The sequence below is a fragment of the Somniosus microcephalus genome, chromosome 5 (genome assembly GCF_052327205.1).
Source record: "Somniosus microcephalus isolate GS21.2 chromosome 5, FLI_Smic_1.0, whole genome shotgun sequence".
NCBI classification, from domain to species: Eukaryota; Metazoa; Chordata; class Chondrichthyes; order Squaliformes; family Somniosidae; genus Somniosus; species Somniosus microcephalus.
This window is the reverse complement of record NC_140991.1, coordinates 102,114,981-102,128,489: the sequence shown is the minus strand read 5'-3', so window position 1 is coordinate 102,128,489 and position 13,509 is coordinate 102,114,981. Positions and strand designations below refer to the sequence as shown.

General features: G+C 43.4%; 1 protein-coding gene across 7 annotated transcripts in view; it reads right to left on the bottom strand.

Annotated features, from left to right (window-relative positions):
• LOC147117240 (serine/threonine-protein kinase 17A-like) overlaps positions 1-13,509 on the bottom strand; it is a 120,765-nt gene that overhangs the window by 101,543 nt on the left and 5,713 nt on the right. For 2 of the 7 annotated variants that reach the window (XM_085988052.1, XM_085988053.1), the window contains exon 2: positions 9,018-9,104. The exons of 4 other annotated variants lie outside the window; for them this stretch is intronic. The gene's annotated coding sequence lies outside the window, so the exon portion shown is untranslated. Of the gene's footprint in view, positions 1-69; positions 233-9,017; positions 9,105-13,509 lie in introns of those variants that run through there. One more of the 7 variants, XM_085988055.1, reaches the window with a different exon arrangement.

Genomic DNA, 13,509 nt, shown 5'->3' with positions numbered 1-13,509 from the left:
TACTAATTCCTTCACAGAAACATTATAAATTTACTGTGTGTTCTGTCACTTACTAAAATAATCACTTACGATATTCACACAAAAGCAGCACTGAAGGCTTGTGAACTTGTGCAGTGGTCATGCATGCAAGCTCAGTGCAGTTGAATTCATGGCCATGGGTCATGAATTGCTGATCTGTGATCTAGAAACTCCATTCCATGTTCTCTTTAATTGGGTCGCCTCCAGTAATAAGCAGTGATCTGGAAACATTACATTTTATAATGAAGCAGTGTAGCGCTTAAAGCAAAACATGAGTTTTAAAGGACAGCAGAAGGCTGATCTGATAAATGCTGGCAAGGCTACTGCCTCCAGTGATTCCCTGCGGCTGTGTCCTGACACAACACAGTAAGCCACTAAAGGTCTTTCGTCCAAAACCAGGTCAATTAGTACCAAACTAGACTGCGATGATTTTCATTATCGAATGTCTAAGGTTTTGACAATTACGCTAAATGCTTTTCAAGGTTAAACTATAGACCCAAGAGATGTACACACAGAAATATACAAGATTGCATTATATTCCTATGATTAATTACCTTAATGTCAGAATGTGTCATTTTCAACTTTATTCCTAGCTCCTGGATTATGCCGGTTTAGATCATATAGAAACGAGGGTTTATGCCTTTATCAGCAACCCAATCATCCTACTGGTTATACTGGTGTCCTTACACATGTCCTAGCAATGCAAAACCAAGAATATCTGGAAGAACTTGTCACAAATGAACAGTTAACCACAGCAGAAAGTCAATCAGAAGCAACCGTATCTTGGAAAACCATAGAATATCAGGTTTTTTTGGTCACCTGACCTACTTTTCTTCAGTCGGAGGTTAGTGCACCTGAATTGAGCAATTAATGAAGTAATATTTGGAGTGCATAGTTGCTCAGCAGTACTGTAACATGCAAGATCATACCTGTAACTCTGCACAAAGTCCCAGTCATGTATAATTGTGATAAAGCTCAAAGTACAGGCCAGGTGCTTCCATGCAAAATTGGAAAAAGTTACTGCCAGCTGCTCTGATGCACCTCCAAGCAGCTGGTTATACAGAAAAATTGGCAGAAGCCTGGGATTAAATTACTTGCCAATTCTCCATGGCTAGGAATGTGTATGGAGGCTACAGTGAAAAATTCCTTACAAAAAATGTTTATTGTATCTGTAGACTGGTCTCAAGCAGAAGTCCTATCCACAAAAACAGTTTAGCTCCACCCCAGGCAATTACCATCCTATCAACCACCTAAATACTGGAAGGAGTCATCAATAGTGCCATCAAGTGACATCTACTTCCCAATAAACTGCTCACTAATGCGCAGTTCAGGTTTTGCCAGAACCACTTGGCTCCAGATCTTATCACAGCCTTGATATTAGCACAAGTGTGGAATGCCAAAGGAGAAGTGCAAGTAGCTGCCCTTGATGTCAAGGCAGCATTCAACCTAGTATGGCAGCAAGGAGCCCTTGCAAAACAGAATCTAAAGGGGTCTGAAGAAAACTCTGCAGTGGCTGGAATCAAACCAAACATACATACAGCTATGATTGTTGGAGGCCAATAATTGCAGCCCAGGGACATTGCTGTAAGAGTTCCACAGACTGTGTCCTATGTTTAATCAGTGACCTCCCCTCTATCAAAAGGTCAGGAGTGAGGCTACTTGTTGACGATTCCAGTGTTCAACTCCATTCAAAACTGATAATGAAGCAACACATGTTAGCCTACCACAGGATTTGAACAACATCCAGGCTTGTGCTTTTAAGTGGCAAGTAACATTCATGCCACGCAATGACCATCTCCAATGACATAAAACCCACCCACCTCTCTTCAGTGGCACTTCTATTGCGGATTCCCCGACCATCAACATCTTGCAGGTCACAGAGACCAGAAGTTTAAATTAAACCAGCCATTTCAACACCTTGGCTACAAGAGCACCGCAGAGGATGGGTACTCTGCCACAAAAAAACTCAAGTAACTTCACACCATCCAAGACAGGGCAGTCCATGGTCTCCACCACCAGAACATTGTGGCTGCATAATGTACTATCGACAGGATTCACTGCAGCAACTCACTTACTTTGGCAGCACCTCCCTGCCCTGTGACCTCTACCACCATAAAAAAGAGCAGCGACATCATGAGAACATCACCTCCTCCAGGTTACATACCAACCCGACTTGGTCATATACCACCATTTCATCAATTCTCTACCTATCACCATCAGGGACCGCCATCACCACAAGAACTGCAGTGGTTCAAGGAGAAGGCCCATCACCACTGCCTTCTCAGGGCAACGAGGAATGGGCAACAATTGCAGCCTTGCCAGCATCACCCGCAACCCAAGCAAACATTTAAAATAAAATCAATTTTGTAAAGGCCAGAGGAGTAGTGCACAAATGACTTAATTAATTAACACATATGCTGCTGCAGTGGAATGCCTACGTAGCGGCATGCTTGCCTGGCTTCTAACTCTCTGGAGTTATCATTCCCACTCATTTTCTGTGGCCCTGAACTAGACTATATTAGCATAGCCTCATAACCTGGAGAACGCTAGTTATAATCTGAAGTTTGTGCCATCAGCACACAACCAAACTCAGTTCTGCTGCCCCCAGACATGGCTAATGGCGAAACTATTCATTTTACTTTTTTTTCAGTCCATTGCTGTGCAATGCCTACTGCACTGTTCAGTGTTATATTCAATTTTAAAAAAATATTATAATGGAAGGACAAATTGATCCTGTATGTGCCAAGGTCCAGCTTAGCAGTGAACACATTCATGCTTTGCTATTCACAATATATTTAAAAAAAATTAAACACAGCAGGACTAAATTGGTTTCCCCACCATCCCCTACCCCCCTGTAACCTACAGATACGTTGGAGGACAACAAGCTACAAATATGCTAGGAAGTAAAAGACTCGATCCTACCAGGGTGCCTGTGAAAATAACCGGCATTCTAAATCAGTTGGGGAATTCATTACTTCACAATTAACAAAATGAACTACCTAGCAGCTATAACTGACTGACATGATGATACTATTCAAAGCAGTCAAGTGTAGAGATGCACCTGTATACATTCTCAGGCAGTATGTTGACAGCATCTTTTCCTACTGATCTCAGCATTTCAAAGGAGCACTCGTCTTGTGACTTTTCATATTAAACATAGTTCAGTACAAGCCCAGAAAACATACCACAGAAAGCAGAGTTAACTTTAGTGGCATAAAAACAAATCAGTCTGTATTGACTTGTAGTTTGATGGTCCACAGACGAGGGATGTTAAAGGGGCATGTCACTGCTATCACCAACAGCATAAATATTGCATTTAGTACCATTCAAAAAAATTCCCATGATCCACCTACCTTTAAGTGGTCAGCCAATTTCAATATCTTTCTTTCTATGCCCAAGTCCAAATCATCTATATATCGAAAACACAAGTGGACCTAGTAGTGACCCCTGGAGTACACCACTTCCAACCCTTCTCCAAACCGAACACTCATTTACCCTAGCTCTTCACTTGCTGTTAGCTAACTTTCTATCCCTGTATTTCCTCTTATACCATATGCCTGAATATTTGTAACGAGCCTCCAAGACACTAGTTGAAATATCATCTGAAAATCCACATATTCTACATCTAATTCAAAAAATTCTATTAAATTTGTCAAACATGACTTAGCTTTAGGCTGGCAGTGGTTGACTATCTCAGGCATTGTTAAATACTTCCTGATACTCACCATTCCAGTCATGAATGGTGGTGGACAATTAAACAACTAACGGGAGGAGGCGGCTCCATGAACATCTCTATCCTCAATCATGGCGGAGCCCAACACGCGAGTGCAAAAGACAAGGCTGAAGTGTTTGCAATCATCTTCAGCCAGAAGCAGTCCATACCCGCGTGCAACAAGACCTGAACGACATTCAGGCTTGAACTGACAAGTGGCAGGCAACATTCGCGCCACAGAAGTGCCAGGCAATGACCATCTCCAACAAGCAAGAGTCTAACCACCGCCCCTTGACATTCAACGACATTCAACAACATTACCATCGCCGATTTGTTAAAGCTAAGTCATGTTTGACAAATTTAATAGAATTTTTTGAATTAGATGTAGAATATGTGGATTTTCAGATGATATTTCAACTAGTGGCTTGGAGGCTTGTTACAAATATTCAGGCATATGGTATAAGAGGAAATACAGAGATAGAAAGTTAGCTAACAGCAAGTGAAGAGCTAGGGTAAATGAGTGTTCGGTTTGGAGAAGGGTTGGAAGTGGTGTACTCCAGGGGCCATTACTAGGTCCACTTGCGTTTTCCATTTATGTCCTGTCCACAAAAAGCAGGGCAAATCCAATCCAGCCAATTACCGCCCCAGCTGTCTACTCTCAATTATCAGCAAAGTGATGGAAGGTGTCGTCGAAAGTGCCATAATGCAGCACTTACTAACCAATAACCTGCTCATCAATGCGCAATTTGGATTTCGCCAGAACCATTCAGCACCAGACCTCATTACAGCCTTGGTGCAAACATGGACAAAAGAGCTGAATTCCAGAGGTGAGGTGAGAGTGACTGCCCTTGACATCAAGGCAGCATTTGACCAAGTGTGTCATCAAGGAGCCCAAGTAAAATTAAAGTCAATGGGAGTCAGGGGGAAAAGTCTCCACTGGCTGGAGTCATACCTAGCACAAAGGCAGATGGTTGTGGTTGTTGGAGGCCAATCATCTCAGCCCCAGGACATCGCAGCAGTTGTTCCTCAGGGCAGTGTCCTAGGCTCAACCATCTTCAGCTGCTTCATCAATGACCTTCCCTCCATAAGGTCAGAAGTGGGGATGTTCTCAGATGACTGCACAGTGTTCCGTTCCATTTGCAACTACTCAGATAAAGCAGTCCATGATCGGATGCAACAATACCTGGACAACATTCAGGCTTGGGCTGATAAGTGGCAAGTAACATTTGTGCCATACAAGTGCCAGGCAATGACAATCTCCAACAAGCGAGAGTCTAACCACCACCCCTTGACATTTAACAGCATTACCATCGCCAAATCCCCCACCATCAACATCCTGGGGGGGGGGGGGGGTCACCATTGACTAGAAACTTAACTGGACCAGCCACATAAATAGTGTGGCTACAAGAGCAGGTCTGAGGCTGGGAATTCTGTGGCGAGTGTCTCACCTCCTGACTCCCCAAAGCCTTTCCACCATCTACAAGGCACAAGTAAGGAGTGTGATGGAATACTCGCCACTTGCCTGGATGAGTGCAGCTCCAACAACACTCAAGAAGCTCGACACCATCCAGGACAAAGCAGCCCGCTTGATTGGTACCCTATCTACCATCTTAAATATTCACTCCTTCCACCACCGGTGCACTGTGGCTGCAGTGTACACCATCTACACTGCAGCAACTCGCAAAGGCTTCTTCAACAGCACTGCCCAAACCCGCGACCTCTACCACCTAGAAGGACAGGGGCAGCAGGCACATGGGAACACCACCACCTCCAAGTTATACACCATCTTGACTTGGAAATATATCACCATTCCGTCAAAATCCTGGAACTCCCTCCCTAACAGCACTGTGGGAGTACCTTCACCACAGGGGCTGCAGCGGTTCAAGGCGGCGGCTCACCACCACCATCTCAAAGGTAATTAGTGATGGGCAATAAATGCTGGCCTTGACAGCGACGCCCACATCCCAGGAACAAATTTAAAAAAATGATTCATCTCAAATTATAGATTCTATAAAAGAGTATGCCCACAATTGACATTAGACTAACTAGTCAAGAGTAACCCGGTTTAACCTTTTCTCCCTTCTGGAAGAGAGGTAGTGTGTCCCTGGCATAATTTGCATATCTCCTCTCTACATTCTTTAAACAGTCTAGGGTTTTGAGATCAAGACCCAGCAACTTATTCACCGAGTTCTGCTATTCCTTCAGAAGCAATTCTTTTCCTAGTTACCTCTTTTTAAAAAAAAACATCATGTCCTGTTGTACTAAACCTCACTTCCATCATCATTTGTAAAATCTAAGGCAATATATTGAATCTTTCTGTTGTAGCTTCATCCTCCACAACTGGAGTTCGCCCTTCATCTACAGATAGCTGATTTGTACCACAAATCCATTTACTTGTCTTTGCTCCATATCCCTTAATATGCTTAGCAAACAAGAATCGATCAATCTTAGTGTTGAATTTTTCAATTGACCTAGTCTCAACTGCTTTTTGAGGGAGTGTCCTAGATTTTACTACCCTTTGTATGATGAAGTGCTTCCTGACATCAACCCTGAACTGCATAGCTCTAATTTTAAGGTTATGCCCTCTTGTTCTGGACTCCACAAGAAATAATTTCTAGTATCAAATTCTTCAATCATCTTAAACATCTTAATGAGATCACCCCTTAATCTTCTATACTTGAGGGAATACAAGCCTAGTCTATGCAACCTGTCCTCATAATTTATCCTTTTTAGCCCGGTATCATTCTGGTGAATCTGCGCTGCACCCCACTCAAAGGCCAATATATCCTTCCCGAGATGCGGTGACCAGAACTGAACACAGTCCTCCAGATGGGGTCTAACCAGAGTTTTATACAACTGCAGCATAACCTCCACCCCTTTGTATTCCAGCCCCCATAAGATAAAGGCCAACATTCTATTGGCCTTTTTAATTATTTTTCGTACCTGTCTACTAGCTTTTGGTGATTTCTGTACCGGTTTCCTAAATCATCCTACCATTTAGAAAATATTCTGTTCTATCCTTCTTGGGTCCAAAGTGACCTTACACTTTCCCACATTGAACTCCATCTGCCACAGTTTCGTCCACGCGCTTACTCTATCAATGTCCCCTTCATTTTTTGGAATGAACAAGTGATAGAACTTGACATAAATGTCTCTCAAACTACATGCCCAAGGATAACAAGTAATTTTATAACCATCTAAGAATAACCAAAGTACCTTGTGAAGTACTAAGTGTACCCAAACAGTACTGTAACATTGGGCAAGTAAACATTTAGTGATCTGAAGACTGAAAGCAGTAGTTCTTGGATGACAGGACATGTACAGGAATGTGCTGGATTTGTACTTATTAGTAAAAGAGAAGAATTTGCATTTCTGTAGCACCTTTCATGCCTTGTGACGTGCTTCACAGTCAATGAAGTACTTGTCAAATGTAATCACTGCTGTAATGTAGGGAATTGAGCAATAAGTTGAATATCAATATACAAAGTTCACCTCGGACAATGCTGCTGGTGTTAAGGACACTGGTATAAATTAGCTTTAAAATCTCCATACAAGGCACTTACTCATCAATTATTCTTTAGAGTTGATTTACTCCATCTGAGCAATTCCAATATATTGATCCATAGCTTCAAGTAGAAACAACAGATCACACAAAATTTCAGTTATACTGAATTTAGAAATATTTCTAAACCAGATCCTCTCACATTACTTCAACTGGCCTCTAAAATATTCATCATTATATCTCACTACATTTACAGTCAAATATAAACATGACTACAGTCTTAATTTGAAGTTCCTTTATTTGAATTAATTATCTGTTAATTCAAATTATGCAAAAATAAACTCCCGTTGAACAACGGTTGCTTACTTTGAACCTCTTAATACAAATTATTGGTCCAATTTGAATTTGAATTCCTACCATAAATGGGTCCTGACCAGCAAAATCTACTGCTCAACTCAGATTCAACCTGGTTCAAGCAGTCCGGAGCAGCTAACCTTCCTGCGATAGCTGATCATCTCTCGCTGGAAAGGCAAATTCATTTACCAAAGAAATTAAAACTGATCTTGTTCCTGCATCGTGGATCAGAATATTCAAAAACCATCGTGCAATCAAGTCCAAGTACAAAAAAAGTGTCACGAACTGGGTATGTGATAAAATTCCTGAAGTTTTATCTGATTATAAGCTTGAAGACATCTTTTAACTGCTGGTGAAACTGGCCTTAGTTTACAAGCTGCACCCAAGCAGAATGCTAGCTTTCATCAACAAAAAACGGTCAGGTGGGTAAACAGCTAAGCAGCAAATCGCCGTCATGGTTTTGCACCAGGTTGACTGGCAATTCTAGAAACTGCAGGTTTTTGTGATGTCGTTACTCTGCCTATAATCAACAGAAACAAAAATCATGATGGCTGCTGATCCTTTCTGGAGGACTGGCTGAGAAACTCGGACTGAAGCGTGCAAGGCAGAAGAGGTGCCAGTTTCTGGCATGGTAAATTCATCCCACCAGCAGAGGCTACATCTAACACGGTCAAGGATCCCACAACCAAGTCTGGGGGCGTGAACGTCTGAGCGCGAGAGTTCACTGCCAGGAGACATGACGCTTGAATCCAAGGTCAGCATTGATGAGGACGTTCTGATGTCCAGACTGCTGACTGACATGGAAATTGTTGATGTTGTGCGGGAGTATGCTGCCACTAGTGAGACCGCAAGAATGAGGAAAAGGCTGCAGCGACTGGATCCAGCAGACGGATGAACCAGCCCCCACCGCGGCCATGGGATTCAATTCTGTGCAATTACTTAGGAAGTGGCTGACAACCAAGCCAGATGTCCAATGAAACTTTCACTGCGCTGAATATTGTATGATTTTTGAATTGAATCCTGCCAACGGGATTGTAGGGCAGGCTTGATTGACCAGCTGCTCTTTTCCTGCCCGTCATTTTTGTCTGCTCGTATGTTCATAACAGCACATTCGTCCAAAGTATTTTGTGAAATAACAGCTTTGCGTTGTGCAGCTCAGCTCAAGTTTTGATCACAAGAATATAAAGAGTTGCCTTCATCGTTTATTGCTGTTTTAAGTGTTCCTTTTGCTGTGCTATTTCATTAAATTGCTTCATTTGCATGGCTGTATAATTCTAATTCTTTTCAAGCAGAAACAGCTTTGAATTGACAATAGGCAGCAGTAGACTGTACTGAATAGTACCTCAAGGAATCAAAATTTTAATTACATCAGCTGCTAACTTTTTGGGCCAAAAAGAGTGACCCCCTTTTTAGAACATGTGGAAAACTCACTTTTTTAAAAACAGAAACAGCTCGCAGTCTAGCCTTCACTACTTTTCAATCAGCTATTCCACTGTTGCCACCAGTGTCACACTCAGCCTGCAACATACAAACAGAAGTTCATTTGCTTCATACAATATGTAAAAATGCTTACAGTCTGACAACACAAGTTGACTGTAGTTCCGGGTTGTTCAATACATTAGCCACTTGCCACAAGTGGCTAAATGCATTTTTGATTAGTAAGTTAAAAATGAGCTTCAGATACCGTTGTTGGGCATGTGGTGTCAATGCTCATATTCGCACAGCCTATGCATGCATACTTTTTAACCTTTTGTATGTCTGTTGGTATAATGGTAAGATGAAACACAGAGTAGGTGAGTGCTTTTTGACTGTTGGGTGTGTTTTACTCCCTTGGTTCCTGCTTATTGGTTATCTGCTAAGATGGTGTTTAACACGGCTGAAACGCCAGACTTCAGTGCCATGGAAACACCAGCAACATTGTATGGAGACGGGAGCGGTCATCATGGACAGCTTGACCAATCAGAATAACCGCTGCAGGGTAGCAGAAGAAAGCAAGTCGAACCAATAATGAGCAACTCCAACAGGGCACATCATGGCAAAGAGCAAGCGGCATACAATCACGATCTGGGTGGTGATCAGTGGCGGGTCTGGCACAAGCCAAGGTATCGCTCGCAACTGCTGGGCAAAACCCTAGAAGCTGCACTAAGATGTGCTGTTCCTGATAAATTCATGCCTGAATTCCAAACTTTGGTGAAAGAGAAAGACAGCAAAGTTTCATACTGAAGAATGGTAGATGTTGGTTAAGTAAATAGACAGGTGAAGTACATTTACCGGCATTGTGTGCAAGGCATTTTCTACTAAAGTTAGTTCCTGTGGCTAAAATGGTGTCACCATAGTTAGTCAGCGATTTCTAATGCACAACGCTTACTGTAGTTATCAATTTTGATTTTTATTGGCAGAATTGAAGGTGCTGTAAAACTGCAAAAATTCACATTTATATATATTTTTTTAAAAGCCCAGAGAGGTCGTTGCTAGATATTCAAAAGCACTTAGGCTCATCAGTGTAAATAATGGCAGTAAAGTGGTAAATGCACCGACCCGGGAAAACACAATGGCCTAGAAATTGGGTTTTGGCGCAGCGACGGCTTTAGCGCCGGAAGTTAGTGCCGGAGTTGAGTCGCGCTGGGAGGGCCAAAAATTCACTAGTTCTGCGCCCAAACGGCTGCCGGCGCTGCTGAAAGCTGTTTGCGCCTGAAAACTGGCGCTACGCGCTGAATTGCGGCGCTATTCCGGCGCCCGCTGCGGTGCGGCAGGTTCGGGAAGTGCAGGCCTCCTCCTTCCCTTAAGGAGGAGCTGCCTGCACCCGGCCGCGGCCCGCGAAAATCATTGTAAAAATGAGCCCAGCACCTCGGACAAGTGCCGGGCTTGCATCTGTCCCGGGGGGGGGGGGGGGGGGGGGGGGAGAAGTCCGGGGAGGGAGCTGCGGCCAGGCGGCCGGCCGCCGCGGGTCCTTTAATGCGCCGGCGCAAAGTCCAGTAAGGCACCTCTGCCAGAACGTTGCTTGCGGCTGCCACGGGCGAGGCGGCCGCAAGTCAATTTCGGAGTTCGGGCGGGTTACCATGGCAACCGGGACGCTGCGCACACCGATGACGTCATCGGTGCCGGCGCAGCGCTAACGGCCTAACGCCGATTTAGGGACCCACTCAATTTCCAAACTGGCCATAACTCCGGCGCTAGGCCCTCTAGCGCCTCAAAAGCGGCGCTAAGCCTACCGAATTTCTAGGCCACGAGGTTACACTCAGACTCCAGCTCTGCACCACTTTGAGAGAAATTAGCTGCCCCACCCCCATCACTTTGTCACTTCACACAAGGCTATGGACGGAGCCCTGGTTACAATGTATCATGATTTCTCTGACTCTGTTTACTGTACAGGAATTCATGATTCATTTGCCTTTTTTCTGAATCATGCTTGTCTTTTTTTTTAAATAGTACTTGGTCTCTCAACATTAGCAATTGCCTGCTTGCTTACTGCTTTATCTCTTGCGTTTGCATTTACTGTAGTATGTTTCTTTTAAATGATTGTGAAGTTGGATCAAGAAGGAAGCCAATTGGAGTTTGAACATCCCACAGTACAGCAAAGGGTGTCATTTTTTTAATTTTTTTATTTGGCGCATAATGAAATGAAGACCAAAATTTTGCTTTTGTCTTGACTAAATAAAAGGTAATGTGTATAACCATACATATGAAGCTAATGATCACAAACTAAGGGGGAGGGGGATCAGCCAGTTGTCGTGGTACATGTAGGTACCAACGATGTAGGTAAAAAGAGGGAGGAGGTCCTACAAGCTGAATTTAGGGAGTTAGGAGCTAAATTGAAAAGTAGGACCTCAAAGGTAGTAATCTCTGGATTGCTACCAGTGCCACGAGCTAATAAGTTTAGAGAGAGTAAGATAGATAAGCTAAATACGTGGCTTGAGCAGTGGTGCAAAGGAGAGGGATTTAAATTCCTGAGGCATTGGAACCAGTTCTTGGGGAGGAGTGACCTGTACCAAGGGGACGGTCTACACCTGAACTGTGAGGGAGCCGATGTCCTCGGGGTAATATTTTCTAGGGCGGTTCGGGAGGATTTAAACTAATTTGGCAGGGGGATGGGAACCTAGGTAGTGGAAAAGAGGGAAGTCATATGAAGTCAGAAATAGATGGTAGAAAGGTGAGAAGCAATAAGCAAAGGAGAGAAACACAAAGGGCCAAACTAATTCATAATGAGAGTGTGAAAAAAGCAAGTCTGAAGGCTTTGTATCTTAATGCTAGAAGCATTAGGAACAAGGTGGATGAATTAGTTGTGGAAATAGAGGTAAACAAGTATGATTTGATTGGGATTACAGAAACGTGGCTGCAGGGTGGGCAAGGCTGGGAACTTAACATCCAGGGATATACAATATTTAGGAAGGATCGGCAAAAAGGTAGGGGAGGTGGGGTAGCATTGCTGGTAAAGGAGGGGATTAATGCAATGGAAAGGAAGGATATTAACTCGGATGAAACGGAATCTGTATGGGTAGAAATGAGAAATAGCAAGGGGAGGAAAACGTTAGTGGGTGTGATATATAGGCCTCCAAATAGTAATATGGAGGTGAGGGAAGGCATAAAAAGGGAAATCAGAGAAGCGTGCGATAAGAGCACAGCTGTCATCATGGGTGACTTTAATTTACATATTGATTGGACTACCCAAATTAGTAAAAATTCTGAGGAGGAGGAATTCCTGGAATGTTTTCGGGACGGTTATCTGGACCAATATGTCGAGGAGCCGACTCGAGATCAGGCCATTTTAGACTGGGTATTGTGCAATGAGAAGGGACTTATCAGCAATCTTCTTGTACGAGGCCCCTTGGGTCAGAGCGATCATAATATGATCGAGCTCTCAATCGAGATGGAGAGTGAGGAAATTGAATCAGAGACTAAGGTCCAGAACTTAAATAAAGGGAATTACGAGGGTATGAGACGGGAATTGGGTAAGATTGATTGGGTGGTGTTTCTGGGGGGATTGACAGTGGATAGACAATGGCAAGCATTCAAAGATAGAATGGAAGAATTCCAGAACATGTTTATACCGGTTTGGCATAAAAATAAACCTAAAAAGGTGACTCAACCGTGGATAACGAGGGAAATTAGGGACAGCATAAAATCAAAAAAAAGGGCATATCAACTGGCAAAAAAAAGCACCAGACCGGAAGATTGGGGGCAGTACAGGATACAGCAAAAGAGGACAAAGGGATTAATCAGGAAGGGGAAAATAGAATACGAAAGTAAACTTGCAGCAAACATAAAGACAGACTGCAAAAGCTTTTATCGGTATATCAGGAGGAAAAGACTGGTAAAATCCCAAGTCGGTCCCTTGCAGTCCGATTCGGGAGAATATATAATGGAGAATAAGGAAATGGCAGACCAATTAAACTCATACTTTGGTTCTGTATTCACAAAGGAGGACACAAATAACCTCCCAGGAATATCGGCAAACATAGGGACTAATGAGAGGGAGGAGCTGACAGAAATTAGTATCTCTAGGGATATGGTGTTGGGTAAGTTGAGGGGACTGAAGGCCGACAAATCCCCGGGGCCTGATAAACTACATCCTAGGGTACTTAAGGAGGTGGCCCTGGAGATAGCAGATGCTCTAAGGATCATCTTCCGGAACTCCATTGACTCGGGAACAGTACCCGTGGATTGGAGGGTAGCTAATGTTACCCCAATATTTAAAAAGGGGGGTAGAGAGAAAGCAGGGAATTATAGACCAGTAAGCCTTACATCGGTTGTGGGCAAAATGCTAGAGTCCATTATTAAGGATAAAATAGCGGAGCACTTGACAAATGGGGAAAGGATCGGACAGAGTCAACATGGATTTACAAAGGGTAAATCGTGTTTGACTAATCTGCTGGAATTTTTTGAGGAAGTAACTGGTAAAATAGATGGGGGAGAGCCAGTGGAT